At 47.3% G+C, this 16,035-nt stretch overlaps 1 protein-coding gene across 4 annotated transcripts in view; it reads left to right on the top strand.

Moving 5' to 3' along the window:
- The first annotated feature begins 3,645 nt into the window (after positions 1-3,645).
- The window catches only part of BFAR (bifunctional apoptosis regulator), a 317,639-nt gene continuing 305,249 nt past the window's right edge, over positions 3,646-16,035 (top strand). For 2 of the 4 annotated variants that reach the window (XM_085628281.1, XM_085628279.1), the window contains exon 1: positions 3,646-3,785. The gene's annotated coding sequence lies outside the window, so the exon portion shown is untranslated. Of the gene's footprint in view, positions 3,786-4,112; positions 4,185-16,035 lie in introns of those variants that run through there. The other 2 variants (XM_085628282.1, XM_085628280.1) reach the window with 2 other exon arrangements.

Raw genomic sequence — 16,035 nt, 5'->3', positions numbered from 1 at the left:
CACCTATGTAAAGCGGTGACTCAACCTATAGCTATACAGGACAAGTGCAGTGACCGTGTTTTCTTCTCTTTGTTTTGGATCCTGTGGCCGGGGGCTGTACCACCACGTTCGAAGAAGAGCCCGAACCAAGTGCCCACCGGATATCCCGGACATCTACACGGACTGCGAAATCTTGTTGTCGCCTGCCTTTCCCTGTGCTGGGCCTAGGTTGACGTAACTTTGACTGGGTGAAATAAATAACGCCATCATTAAACCCTCTTTGAAGCCTCCTCGCTTTGTTTTCCGCCCATACCTCTCACAGGAAGACCTCCTTCAGCCCCTCTTGGTGTCTCTTTGGTCACGTTTCTCTGCAGTGTGTCTACTCTCAGAGAAAGGGCTTGCGTTTCTTTTTGTAAGTTTCCTATCATATGGGCCAAGTCCGCTAGGGTGATTTTGTTTTCCTCCATCCTGACCAGGCAGAGAATCCACGTGGGCTTCGCGTTCTGTCAGGCTCACCTGAGGTCTCTGCGGGGGCAGGAAGCAGGAAACAGACGACAATTCCCAACTTCCCTCCACCACCAGTCCGCCCAACAAGGTCAAAGCAGAACAAGTGAATGGGGGGAAGAGGGGAGAAAAGGGAGTGAGAAAACAAGGCAGGTCCAGCGCACCTCCAGCACCTCTAGAGCCCCACTGAGATCCAATTGAAGTCCTGCAATCAAAAGGCTACGTTAGCAGACAGCCAGCTTAATAGGCAAAATAACAACGATTAAACAAGTGTCCCAAATTCTACCTGTACTTCTCCCCTCTTCCTCTGTTGTCCAAACAAAAGGTCACAACAACTTAAACGACCAGTGTGATGATCCTAAGCATAAAGAAACAAGAACGTTACATATAAACATACTATGTGCTATAAGCAATTGTAGGGCCTGTATCTACTCTTCTTACCCTCTTGAAGCAAGAGTCGACCTGAACTGTTATGTGGCAGCACATCCCCTTTGGTTGTTAATAGCACAACCAATTATGTACACTTGTGCCCCAATGTGTAGGTTGTTCTCGTCACAACCCTATGCAATACCTATTTGTGGCTTTTTACTAAAGCATATTCGTTCCTTATCGTTAAAAACATCTAAAACAATACAACAGAGATTAATAAGCTCAGCAGAAATGGAGGTGCAGTTTGTGTGTAGCTGTGATAAGAAGAGGCAGATGCCACAACGCCTTTGCAACAAGCCCCTGTTCGCCCACCACGGGAGCCGGGGATGCTAGGAAATCGAAGGGCTGCTGAAGAGTGTTCCAAAGCGGCCTGCTGAGGGAGCTCCAAATAGAGGGACCAACCCTCGCTACTGAACGCAAGCGCGTTACCGCCTTGATGAGGAGAAGTTCCCTCGAAGGACCGAACCCACGGAGTTCCTAGGGGCTTCAATTCAGATGGCTCTTCCTCTACGAAGCGATACAGGAGGACCGGAATATTACGCGACGCTTCTCCACCGACTCACAAGTCCCGAAAGCGGAAAGGGAAGTCCCGGAAGTGACGTGTGTACCCAACCACTAGAACGCGAAGCGTCAGTCGTTCCAACGCGATGTGATTTATACTGGGGAATGCAGAAGTTCAGATGCTGCCGCGATTCCCTCTCGAGCACAGGTATGACACGTAGTGAGCACGGGACCCACGTCTGGGCATACCCTTCCCACATAGGGTGAACAGCAAAACACACAAGATGATGGACGGAATGTTGCACAATGGCCAAACATTCACCCCCAGTCACAGATCTGGGTTTAATCCATCGTTATTTTGCTCACCACGCCACCCCAGTTCAAACATGGCCACATGCAAATCAGTCTTGACCCTGTGCCTCATGGGAACAGTCCAGCCCGAACTGCCAAGCCATGTCTTCCCTGGACCGGAATCAATCATCCTAGGACCGGTTTCTGGCTATCAGCCGTCATCAGCCAGGATAGCTTGACTCCAGTGGCGTAGTGAGCACGGGACCCACGTCTGGGCATACCCTTCCCACATTGGGTGAACAGCAAAACACACAAGATGATGGACGGAATGTTGCACAATGGCAAAACATTCATCCCCAGTCACAGATCTGGGTTAAATCCATCGTTATTTTGCTCACCACGCCTAAGCTCCCATTGTGTGTTGATAATTAGGAGGAATGCACATAGTCCAGCTGTCACCCTCCCCAGATGCGTATCAGAGACAGGCTGCAGGCATACAGGGCTAAGAGCAGAAAAATGGCATCTTTCTGAAAGTAAAACCAAAGGGGATGATGGACGGAGTGTTGAACATTGCAAGCACTCATCCCCAGTCAACTGATCTGGGTTTAATCCATCATCATTCTTTAGCTCACTCCACCACCCGAGTTCAGACATGGCCACATGCAAATCAGTCTTGACCCTGTGCCTCATGGGAACAGTCCAGCCCGAACTGCCAAGCCATGTCTTCCCTGGACCAGAATCAAGCATCCTAGAACCGGTTTCTGGCTATCAGCCGTCATCAACCAGGATAGCTTGACTCCAGTGGCGTAGTGAGCACAAGACTCACGTCTGGGCATACCCTTACCACATAGGGTGAACAGCAAAACACACAAGATGATGGACGGAATGTTGCACAATGGCAAAACATTCACCCCCAGTCACAGATCTGGGTTTAATCCATCGTTATTTTGCTCACCACGCCACCCCAGTTCAGACATGGCCATATGCAAATCAGTCTTGACCCTGTGCCTCATGGGAACAGTCCAGCCCGAACTGCCAAGCCATGTCTTCCCTGGTATGGGCTACCTGTTCTGCAACACAAGCTGTCGCCAGCACTCTAGGAAGCAGTACGTGGTTTTACTGGGCAGGTACTGTCTGGTACGAGTATTTGCACTTCTTTAATATGAAAGGGAGAGTACATCCATTTCTCAGCACTGCTGCAATACATTTAATGGGAGAATACCGGCACTTTTCAGGAACAAATAAGTACTCGGAATAGTGTGTACCACTACCAGGACTACTCCATTTTCAATTAAATTACTGGACGCAGCACTCTACTTGAGATAAATGCCACTCAAAGTTGAACACACAAGGCATGGAAATGTTTCACGTGTTCAAAAAGTAAATATGGAAATGCCACACATAAGCAAATCGAATTTGCCAAAAAATTATAACAAGTGTCAAAGAGAACAACGTTGAAGCTATATTAAGATGCCTAAAATAAATCTAAATAGCTTTAAATAATGGGTATACATTTTTGACAGCCTCTATAGCAGCTCGGTTAATAATTGCTTTCTCTTACAAAGAAAACACAAGTTCTACAAAAGTGAACGATTTATTATATGGCGGATTTGGGCAGCGTGGTCTAACGGTATTACAGCTCCTGCAAAACGTCCAAAAAGAATTAACGTGTCCTTGTGTAAAGTAAGTGGTGCTCAAATAAAGCGCTCCAATACCTGCGGGTCGAGTTTGCACTATATAAATCTGCAAAAAAACCAAAACTTCAACTTAAACCTAGATACCAATGGGACTATCCCCTGTGTATATGATCATTTCCACATAGTCCGATCACTGTCTTCCGGGTTTCCGACGTTCGGGTCCTTACGGGCGCGTCACTTCCAGAGCGACTCGTACTTTTCTTTTTTAGCCAGTCATAACTGTTTCTGCCGTCCAGCCCCTCCCTGGTTGTTCGCCTGCCTGTTAGTCACTGTAAACTAGCTTTCCGATTGGCTGTGTGTGCTTTCAGTTTTGAAGTGTATTGGCGTCCAACGGGGAACTACTAGCATCAGATTTTTAAAAGACTTTTCAGCCGTAGAGGCGAGGTAAGTCTCCATTCGCGAACATCCTAATAGACTCGGTCTAATTGTCGTTGTCATGTGTGTGGCATTTGCTAGTAGTCACGCACACTGTCACGATGAACGATAGCACATACAGTCAAGTGTGGGGCATTGTATTGGGGGGCTGTATATGTAGCCGGTTGTTTCTCTGCGTCTTTATACGTCTTCATCCTTTTCAAATATATTTATACCTTTCCGTTTTATCATGTTGTTTCGTTTGCCACCTAAACCGTTCTTTTGCTTCTGTGTCGTCCCTCGGTCAAAGGGTGTAGTGTAATGTATTATTGCATGTTTCTTTATTGTTTAGGATTTGCTGACGTCATGTTTGTGGGAAGTTCTGGATTGTAGGAATTGTCTTGACTCCCTGGCTGTGCTGCCCTTGTGGTAAGGAGTCATGGGTCCTGCACTGGAATGACCCTACCATTTATATACTACAACATTTTCCAGGAATTGCCTATTTTATTGGAGCATGCAACATTTATGTGGCGACGAGGATGGGACATTATGGAGACTTTTGTAATGTAGTAGGTCTGCCTGAATGATGACACTTGGAGACGGTAGTATATTGGTTCAATAACTACTTTATTTAATCTCTATATGAGAGCGCTGGGCAAGACACGACCGCGCGGTCGATTTCCCGACTCGCGCATGCGCAGTAGCCGTTAGCGCTGTCCTCGCGCGCTACATAGCCACGTAGCGTGCGAGGACTAGAGCGCAACACTACATATCTCCCTTCTTTTATATTGCCCAATGAATGTACGGTCCTTACAGTCTTACAGGGTGCTTAGCTCCCCTCCAGATCAAAGTCTCGGAAGTGGCTGGGTCTTACCACCACTCTGCCTGCTCTGGTACGCCTTACCGGAGTGTAAATGTAAATTGTAAATGTAAATTGATACTTGTATAGCGCACTACTCGCCCGCAAGGGTCTCAAGGCGCTTGTACGAATACCGCTGTGGAACCCATCCTGGCTTTCCCTGTGAGGCATCCACTCCTGGGCACCCCCAAGGTGGAGGCCAGGCATCCTTAGCGTTGTGGGGGCCGTTGTGGAGATTAAGCAAGCTATTGCCCAGAGTTGCAGAGTGGGACTCCATGATTGGAATGGCACCGAGGCGAGAATTATCAGGTCCGTGGAATTTTTGAGCCCAAGACCCACCAAGGGGGGTAATTGAACCCTGGTCCCGGGCTAGATCTCTGCATCAGGGTCTGCCGCTCTAATCATTGAGCCACACTTCTCCAGTGGAGGAAGCATCTGGGGTACCATCCTCAGCTGGGCTCCCCACCCTATCTCGGGGAGTACCTCGTTCTCCTCGGGGTACCGCTCTCCTCTTCCTGCAGTTCCTCAGTCTCCGTCGTCCCTTGATCTTCCTGCTCCTCGCGGCTCTCTTCCGCCTTCGTATCTCTTTCTTCGGCTGATTTACTTCCTTCGTTTTCGCTTGGTTTAGGTTCTTGTTGTGTCTTTTCATTCTCTCCCAGGGGCCATCTTAGAATCTTGTTGCATTTGGACATGCGATCTTGGGACCACACATTCCCATCGCTGAGCAATGCTGCCCTCTCGTACACTTCCTTCACCTTTAGGGGTGGACTGTACTTGCTGTCTCCCTTCCTTTTCCGTATAGCTAATCTGACTCTCACCCATTCTCCTCTCTCCGGAGTTGTTTCCTTCACTTTTTCTCCTCTGATTGTAGTACTCCATGTATATCCTCTGGGCCTTCTCTAGATTGTGCTGTACCACTGCGGGAGACCATTTACTGGTGATCGTCTTCTCTCTCCATGTCACCTTGTCCTTGGTGAAGGGGTGTCTTCCTCTTAAGATTTGGAATGGGCTATACCCCGTGCCCGTGGGGGTGATGCGGTAGGCCCAAATCATGTTCTGTACCTTCTTCTCCCAATCTTTTCCCGTCATGATGGCTGCTTGAATGGACCCCATAAGGACTCTGTTGAATCGTTCCACCTGTCCATTACTCGACGGGTGATACACTGCAGTGTGTAGTAGTTTGATTCCGTTTCTCTCGGCGTACTTGTACCACTTTTCCGACGTGAATTGAGGCCCATTGTCACTCAGGATGGTTCTCGGAATACCTTCCCTTAGGAAAACGGTAGTTAGAAACTTAATCACTGTCTCTGCATCCATTACTTCTTGTATGTGTATCTCCGGCCACTTCGAATATTTGTCGACCAGAACACATAGATATTGGGGCGTGCCATGGGTGTCCAGCACAGGTCCCAGAATGTCCACGGCCACTTCTTCCCACAGGCCAAAGCCGGTCGTAGGGGATTCAGTGTTTTGCCCGCTCTTTGGCACTGATCGCATTCTCTCACATGCCTTTCCACCTGAGCGTCCATTCCTGGCCACCAGTACATGTGCTTCGCTCTCGCTTTGGTTTTTACTATTCCTACATGTCCTTCGTGTAGTAGTGCGACCAGTCGAGAAACTAACGCTGCCGGGGGAATTACTTTATCACCTCTGTACAGGAATATGCCTTTGTCCCCCACTGAAAGTTCCTCCCTGACTTCGTAGTATATCCTGAGCGCCTCACCTAGCCGTTTTTTTCTTAGGCCATCCATGTATTATGTTCTCTTTGACTTCACTAATCTCCCTGTCTTCTTCGTACGCTCGGGTCCAGTCTTGCTTACTTATCGCTCTTTCTGGATCTTCCATCACCGCTACCATTTCTTCTTCTTCTATTGTTGTGTTCGGGGCTTCTTCCATGGCTGCCGCTCTACTAAGGTAATCTGCTACTTTGTTTCGTTCCCCCGGTATGTACTCCACATCGTACCTGTACTCTAGTAACTTGAGTGTCATTTTTGAGATACGGGGTGTGGCACTGGCATGCCCACTCGAGGTGAGCACTTTGACTAGTGGCTTATGATCCGTTTTGAGTTTGAACCTTGTGCCCCATAGAAATTGTCGGAACTTCCCCATGGCCCACACCACCGCTAGCATCTCCTTCTCGATTACGCTATATTTCTGTTCAGTGGGTGATAGCGTTCTTGATGCGAAACTGAGGGTCTCCGGCGTTCCTTCTTTCCTCTCCTGCATGAGTTCTGCCCCCAGTCCTTTCTCGCTGGCATCCGTCGTCAGTACTGATCGACCGAGCGGGTCATATCCCTGCAGTGGCACTGCTTGGCTGATGTCTTTCTTCAGGGTTTCAAATTCCTTTTGTGTTTCCTCTGTCCACTTGTATACCGTTTTGTCCCTTGTTAATTGTCGTAGGTGGTCTGTCTTGGTAGCAAAATGTTGCACAAACTTGCTGTAATATTCTGCCATCCCCAGGAAGGATTGCACCTCTTCTTTGTTGGATGGGGCCATAGCTTAGCATATCGCTTCCACATTTGCGCGTTTAGGCGTGATGCCTTGTCCGCCTGTTTCATGACCCAGGTAGGTGACAGACGTCATTCCCAGTCGGCACTTCTCCCATTCCGCGGTCAGTCCGTTGTTTTCTAGCACACGGAGTACCTTATCCAGCTTCTCATCATGGTTTTTTCTATCTGTCCCCATCACCAGTATGTCATCTTGGAAGTACTGAATGCCCTCGATGTCCTGGAATAGGCGATGCATTAATTTCTGGAACACCGCCGCTGCTGAGGCGAGGCCGAACGGCATTCTGCAAAATTGGTAGCATCCAAAGGGTGTTATAAAAGATGTCAGTTTCCGGCTTGTCGGATGTAGGTCTATCTGGTGATAGGCCGAAGTAAGGTCAATGGTGGAGAACCACTTTCCCCCCTTGGTCTTGGACAACATTTCTTCGATACGGGGTAATGGGAATTTTTCCACGATTAGGCATTTGTTCAGTTCTCGAAGGTCCCCACACAGGCAGACTTTCCCATTGGGTTTCATTGCCACTACCAAGGGGGCGAGCCATTCCGAGCTGTCTATAGGCTCTATAATTCCATTTTGCTCCAGTCTACGGAGTTCCATTTGCACTGCTTCTTTTATGGCTAGGGGCACGTTGCGGACTTTGTGGGATACTGGTCTGGAGTTCTCTTTGAGTACAATCTTGTGTGTGAATTTCTCCAGTTTCCCAACCTTCCCTCCAAATACCTTCGGGAATTTGCTCTTCATCTCTTCCTGTCCCGGCCAGCTCCCGGGCACTGTCATAAGCACTTGTGTGTCCCCTCCTGGGTCCAACTTGATCCCTAGATCACCTTGATCCATCCATCCTAGGACGGATGGGCCCTTCTCCGCTACATATAGTTTGCACTCCGCACTTCTTCCTCTGAATTCGAAGATCAACTTCCTGTATCCCACCATGGGAATCGGTTCACCTGCGTACGATACTGGTCGTATATCTGGTGGTTCTAGCCTTGATCCCAAACTGGGCTCGAATTCTTCCTTCCACACTGCTCTTTGGATGATGGTGTATGGGGATCCCGAGTCTATTACTATCTTGATTCTCACTCCTCCTATGACCATGTCACATTGCGGTTTGCGGGAGCGCTTTCCATCAATTCCCAGTACTTGGTCCTCCACGCATAGTACCCCGTCATCTTCCTCTTGTTCTTCTTCTTCCTCCTGTTGATCTTGCATAACGTACTTCACCATCGGTCTCTTCGTTTTTCGTCGACAAACCTTTTCATAGTGTCCCATTATACCGCAGAACATACACTTCGCTCGAAACGCAGGGCAACGTTTGTCTTGGGCTGCATGTGCTTGACTTCCGCACCTGTAGCATGACACGTTGTTGTCTCTGTTCTGCTTCCATGTTTGCCCCTGTTTCCCTTTCCGTTTAGTTTGTCCTTTACCTTCCGGAGGCATGGTTTTGCTCCTTCCCAGTGGTTTGCCGTCGTCGACTTTGTTCACCATGGTCTTCTGGAGCGTCTCCCTTTTCGCTGCATCAGCACACCTTTTTGTCAATTCTGCCTTTTTTACCATGGCAATTACTTCTTTTAGTGACGCCTCACTGTTTGCCCACAGCTTGTCTTGCACACTTTTGTTGGTGGTGTACATGACTATCTGATCTTTTATGAACTCGTCATGCAGCACTCCATACTTGCATGTCACAGCTAACTTTCTCAACGCTGCTACATAATCGTCTATGGATTCACCGGTCTCTTGTTTCCTTTGTTGGAAATTGTATCGGTCAATGGAAACACTCACCGCCGGGCGGTAGTGGGTGTCGAGATCCTCAATGGCGTGCTTAAATACGTCGTCGTCGGCAGCTTGTCTGGGTGTGGGGACCAAGTTCTGAAAAACTCTTATGCCTTCCGGGCCTAAGTTGTGCAGAAGAATCCTTTTCTTCCTCGCGCTGGGGAAGGGTTCTCCGTTTACGTCTTCTAGAGCTGCGATATAGTTCTTGAAATACTCTCGCCAATCCTCCCACTTCATTTGGGGTTCTCCCAGTCTCGGCAGGAACGGTATTGGCGTCGTCAGCGAAGATCCTTGCACGCTCATCTCGGCGCGTCTTTCTGGTCCCGCCCCAGGGCCTCTTGGACTGCCTGGTGCGTCCGCGCTTCCTTCCTGCGCCTGCTCCTGTCGTGTTTCTTCTGCTCCCCCGTCTCTGTGTGCTGCTGTCTCCGCCAGGTTCCCGATGGGTTGGAGTCTTCTCTGTCCTTATCTTGCCTTCTACCCCCTTGCTGGTTTCTCACCCTGTGGTTGGCTCCTGTCTTTTCTTGTTGCCTCTGCCGCGCTCTCCCTCGGTTATGTGCACCTCAAAGATGGTCTTCCTACTTGCAGTCCCCAGTGGTGGCTTCCAGGCTGGCCTGTGCTTGCAGGAGTGGTGGGTATGGTCTCTCAATTCTCTTCACCACGTTCTTTAAGATCCCATCCTCGTCGCCACTGTAATGTAGTAGGTCTGCCTGAATGATGACACTTGGAGACGGTAGTATATTGGCTCAATAACTACTTTATTTAATCTCTATATGAGAGCGCCGGGCAAGACACGACCACGCGTTCGATTTCCCGACTCGCGCATGCGCAGTAGCCGTTGGCGCTGTCCTCGCGCGCTACGTAGCGTGCGAGGACTAGAGCACAACACTACAACTTTCGGACCCACCGACAACCAGCATATTTCAAAACACAATATTTTAATGGAGAGACTCATTTGGACGGATTTAGTGTTGTTCGTTGCTCTGCATTTGCCTGGGCTTGTGAGTGTCAGCGCCTTGAAATTTCTGCATCCCTATAGATTAGGTTTGCATCGTGTGAGGGGATCGTTAGTTGCTCGAGCTGTTTAATACACTTGTTTGTTTCAAAACACGAACTTAGCAGCGTGGTCTTTTGCAGTTGAGCATGACTGTGAGCGTGACCGTCTTGTGTGCGAGATTGAAAATGTTCCTGGTTTACATGAACGTAAGTTTCAATTCTATTAAGGACGCGGAGGCGAGGATTATGCATTACTGTCTTAACATTTATTAAACAGCATGTTCAAAGATAATTTAAAAGCACCACTAAACAGCACTACAACTCCCATGAACCACAGGGCATAACCATGGCGAATATTAGCCAATCCTCTAACAGTCCGTGAGTCCATATAACACAGTCCATGATGTAGTATTTTCTTTTCTTCACTGAAGAAAGTTAAGCAAGCTGGACCTCATTTCGCCTTCGAATCCAAACCTAAGTGGATATGGAAATTGTTAATATCTTCCCACATAAACATACCATCCACTCTTACTGACATGTCAAGTCATAAATTCATCAGTCTACCATAAGGCGAGTGAAACACATAATGACAATAGAGTTCAGTCTCTAATTTTAGGTGCAACATTGTCATCATAAGGTATCATCTCACCGCATATGCATGCCTGCCAGGTTGAAAACCAAAAGGTATGAACAACAATACAGAATAACAGTCTGTTTCTGAGTAGAAACCAAAGTACTTCCCTGTTAGTCACAGAATCCAGCTCTCTGGTCCAGTAGTTAATGTAAAGATGTTCCTGTACATCCCCCCCCCCCCCCCCAATCGGTACAGCAGCATAGAGAGAGCATGCAAGGGGGGGGTGAGATAATCCTCGCCTCCGCGTCCTTCATGATAGTGAAACTTTCCTTCATGTTAACTTGGAAATCTTTCTTCTTTCTGTTCCCGGATCAGAGGTGAGGATTATGCATGTTTTGAAGCTTACTTACCACCAGTACCGCTATGTAATAAATTAGTTTGAAATAGAACCTTTTGAAAGTGGAGTCCAAAGATCAATCTGCTGCATTCATGATATCTTCAAGCTTGCCACCTACCTGGACAACTTTGGAAGCCATAACCCCCTAGTCGAATGAGCCTCAAAATCAGTGGTATCAATGCCAGCCTCTGCCATGATTCATCTCACCCACCTGGCAATGGTCGGAGAGGACACTGCCTTGAAAGGTTTTTCGATGGCAATCAACAATTGCCGTTTTCCTGGAGGTCGAACCTCCATTGTCATGCCCTTGTATGCCTTCAAAGACACTACCAAAAGGTACGATGCTTGCGCACCTAGCTGCTGCACTGCGAAAATGAGGACACACTCTCCTCTTAAAGTGAACCATATTTGTCAAAGTACACCAAATTAATCCAAAGTATATCAAGCGATTTTTCAGAAATCAAGTAATCCATGTATTCCATGTTTATAAGATCACTCCGGAGACAGCTAAGTTGAACCAGAATTCTTTATTCCGCATTTTCAAATGCCTTGTGCTGCCAATCCAGGCTATTACATAGACATGTGCTGTCAACCATCCTTCGAGCCGACGCATTAAAAACCCAATGCATTTCGAATTATATTAATTCTTCATCAGGGGTTGCTGTAATAAATCAGAAAGAGCTACATAAACACCAACTCGAGGATGAGATTCACTCAAAAACATATTATCAACACTACACTGTTCCCAAATTTACCTGTGACAGCCCCTCATTAACACCCCTCATAAATATACATTCTAAAACAAAGGTGAAATAAACCAAACACTACAGGCCCTTCTACTTGCATCCACAGAAAATAAACTGTGCTCGTTTACCTCGTGAAAACATGCCGGCAAAAATAGCATGTTCGTGCCTTTCTTCGTATTCAGAAAATCTTCATCTCTTCTCCTTTCCGCCTAAGCAGTTCTTAAAACCTGCTCCCGCACGTTTGCCTTATTAATCAACTAATTAACACAAGACCGCGTGACCTTCTGTGTCCTGTGATTGCTCGTGGTGAAAATAACTAATGCCTACAAATCTGAGAAATAACTGTAAACAAGTGTGCATATAAGAACATAAGAAAATCAATCGTTAAACATTCAAATATCATAGTCTTAATAGAAATCACGTTCTTTTGATTAAAAACTTAAATGTGTTGAGCGTCTCAAGTTTTTGGTCGCCTCTCCAAACAAATGATATACAGTCCAAATGTAATTTCCCTTACAAAGTTCCACTCGAAGTCTTCTGAACACACACAGCTTGGGGGCCTCTGTGAAATCTGGATGAGATACCGACCTGGTAGTAGTCTTCGTTCTCCTGGAAATGTTGAAGGTAACCTCCTCCAGGGTAAAGGTCCTTGCTAATCGGTCTAAAGCCGGCACATCCGAAGCTCTCGTATAAGAAACAAGACCGATCAACATTGCCAGTTTCGCCAAGTTCTTTCTTAGAAAGGTATTGGATATCTTGCCAGGAGGATAACAAACGCAAGACCAAATTGACATCCCAAAGGCCAGCGTACTGGGGCTCGGGGGGGGGGGGGAATGGGATATCCTGATACCTTTGAGGAGTTTGCGCACCCAAGGGTGCTCACCTACTGGAACATTGTTCACCGGCGCATGGCCCACTGAGATAGGTGACCTGAAGCAGTTGATGGTGCAAAATGCCAGTTCCTCCTGGAAAAGCTTTTCCAAGAAGTTCACAATATCAGTAATGCTGATGCCCACGGGATCCAGGTGTTTCTCCACTCGCCAACGAACCCATCTCCTCCAAGCCGATCTGTACCTCTTGGTAGTCCCTGGAGCCCACGACTGTTGGATGAGAAATTCAGCTTTCTACGAAAGTCTTTATGTCTTGCCAACGTCGCCTAAAATCTTCCATGCCATGAGATGAAGATGGCCCTGGAAAACCAGAGGATGTGGATGGCTTAGGGGGTCTGTCATGAATTTGGAAAACTATGGCATATGTTCCGGAACGGCCCAGACTAACTGCAGGAGAGAAGGGAACCACGCTTGTGATCGCTATACTGTTGTGATCAGCACCAGAGAGGCCCTCTGACTCCTGACCTGCGCCGCCACTCGCTGAATAAAGAGAAATGGATGGAAGGCATAAGCTTCATCCATCAACCAGACCTGGAGGAAGTAATCCACTGCCTCCACCCCCGTATCCGGTCTCCAGCTGACGTAGCAGTATTCCATCAGGAGGCAAACAGATCCACCTGGCAAGGGCCCCATTGTGTCATCAGAGCCTGAAATACCCTCAGGTTGAGCCTCCTATCACTGGCATCCCTGGATACCTGGAGTTCCACTCTCCCACTGAGTTCTGCGGTCCTGGAAGATATTCCCCCATCACTGAAATCTGTCGCTGGAGGCTGAAGTGCCAGAAGTCCTTGGCTAGTTCTGCCAGAACTCGTGAGCGGGTCATGCCCTGCCAGCTGATATAATTGGACTGCTGTTTTGTCCATCCTCAGAAGTACACAGCATGATACTTTGTCCCTCGTAAGGTATCAAATAGCAAACGATCCTGCTAGTAACTCGAGAAAATTGATGTGGAGGATCAATTCTTCCTCTGTCCATCTGCCTTCCGTGGAGATTGGGGGGGTTATGTAACAATGGGGTAACCCGAAATACCACCGGACCCGGGTAGCAAACAGTACAATAGAGAATGGTCACAGCAGAAATCAAAGTTGCAAGATGCAGAATTCAGTCATTCAGACATCACCATGGTAAATTCAAATGAATGTGATTTTATTTTCATCACGTGATTATCGAAGACCGCATGTTTGTCTGTACAATGAAAAATGGTGCTCAGAGAAGGGAACAGAATGCTCGGGAGGGAATCTGTGCTAGTGAGGGTTGTAGGAAAGGAAAGGCAAGTGCAATATATACATCAGAATGTAGCTGAAACCTACCCAGCCCAGCTATGGCAAATTAATACAAAACAAGTATAGCACATAATAGGCTCAGATAATTAATCTTGGTCGTTGATGCTTGAAAAGTGGAAGAAGACCGTTGACGTTTTGACCCCTATATACAAAAATCTAATTTGATCCTTATCCTGGGGTCTTCATCAGGACTAAAGGGGGAGGGAAGGTAGAGCACCTAGAGACAATCAGATAGTGTGCATTAGTCAGGTGCTGTGGTGTGCCAATCAAACAAAATGACAATGGATGTTTCCCGATAAAGGGCAGCATGAAAAATCAGGCCGCAGACTGGTAAGCGGTGGGCCCTAAGGCTCCTATGTCAGAGAGGAGAAGAAGAAATAATGTATATTAGGCTTGCGTCCCAGCAGAAAGTCTGGGGTGGGTAAAGGGGGAAGAATTTATCCCTCCAAGGTGCAAACCACACTTGGGAACGTGCAGTGGATCGCAAACAAATTTAGTATGATGATGGGCTTTGGGGCCTCATGATGTGGTGAAGGGTGGGTCTTGACTTGCACACATCCGATTTAAGGTTGTTCAGTAACCTCTTATGAACACAAACAACAGTCCAGGTAGACTGGTGCTCCAGGGCCAACACTGAAATGAAGAGTCGAGCCTGAGTGGTGAACACAGAACTCATACCCCACAGTGAAAGTGTCATTAGACAAACCCTTATTAAATATAGGAGGTGTGCATTGAAACGGCCTAGGCAGGCCTGTACGTACCTATCACCAAATGTACTGGTGTGCATTGCAGGTAGATCCTATGGTCAGTAGTGGGCTGAATGCTAGCACGCGTCTTATGCATGATGTGGCTAGTGCTAAGGGCCCAATTAAACAGAATTTTTGTAAAAATAGTCATGCGTGGGCAAAGAGGTGGAAAGAAATTTTCATATATGGGATGAAATCCATTTTGTGCAGGACATGTCCTAAACCTGGATTAACCAAGCATGTGCACCGGTACTACCCGCTTATGAGTGCTAGTGTACAACTTGGATCTAAATGTTGCAACTGCACGTATGTATGACATGTACAGAGTTAGAGAGGCCACATGTGCAATAAAGTAAAAATCCGTATAATTCGATGCGGCCTACCGCGAGGTTTAACAATGGAGGTAAGTGTGACAATGCCCTCCGCCTTAAATAGAAAATGGGGACGAGATATCCTGCTTGCACGTATCAAAAATGAGCCCCCTTATGTAATTATACCCGCCCGCCATTGTAAAACAGGTAGTCCCAGGACTACATACCGTCGAGAATTGCGGGGTTTTCTTTAACATGTAAAACTATACAATCTAAAAGAAGGTTCTATGTTTGTTTTGTATTAATTTGCCATTGCTAGGCTGTATAGATTTCAGCTACATTCTGAAGTATATATTGCACTTGCCTTTCCTTTCCTACAACCCTCACTAGCACAGATTCCCTCCCGAGCACTCTGTTCCCTTCTCCGAGCACCATTTTTAAATGTACAGACAAACATGCTGTCTTTGATAATCATGAGATGAAAATAAAATCCCATTCATTTGAATTTGCTATGTTGATGTCTGAATGACGGAATTCTGCATCTTGTGAAATTGATTTCCTCTGTGACCATTCTCTATTGTACTCCCATGGAGATGGAGCTGCATCTGGCTCTCCAGCCGAGACGACTGGAGTCCGATTCTATCACAAGGTCGAGACGGGGCCTGAAAATCACATGACCGTTCCATGCTTCTATGTGGTCTACCTACCACTACATCTCCGTCTTGGCCTTCGATGTCAGTGTCACCAGCTCTGAATACGTAAGGCCCCTCCGAAGATGAGCTGCCCTCAGCCTCTTCAGGGCTCTGTAGTGGAGTGGTCCCAGGAAGATGGCCAGAACCACGTAAGATAACAATCCTGGCCAGCTTCTGTAGGGAGATTTAGTCCCTTCTGAGAACCTTCTTCAGTTCTTTCTTGATCTTGATTATCTTCTGGTCCGGCGGGCTCAGGGTCGTAGCACTGGAATCTGTAAGGAACCTCAGAAAAGTCATGTTCTGCTGTGGAGTCATATCCGACTTTTGTTGGTTGATGACATACCCCAAGTCCTGGAGCAGGGATATGGTGGTGTTGAGGTGGGCTGCCAGAAGATCGCGTGATTGGTCCATCAGCAGTATGTCGTCTAGGCAGATGATCAACCTGATGCCCAGTGTCGGGCGGTGTTCCACCTCGGGTTTTAGGAACTTTGTAAAGCACGAAGGTGCTGATGAC

This window comes from Triturus cristatus, chromosome 10, assembly GCF_964204655.1.
Source record: "Triturus cristatus chromosome 10, aTriCri1.1, whole genome shotgun sequence".
Classification (NCBI taxonomy): Eukaryota; Metazoa; Chordata; class Amphibia; order Caudata; family Salamandridae; genus Triturus; species Triturus cristatus.
Note: the sequence above shows the minus strand (reverse complement) of the source record. Positions and strands in the feature narration are given on the sequence as shown.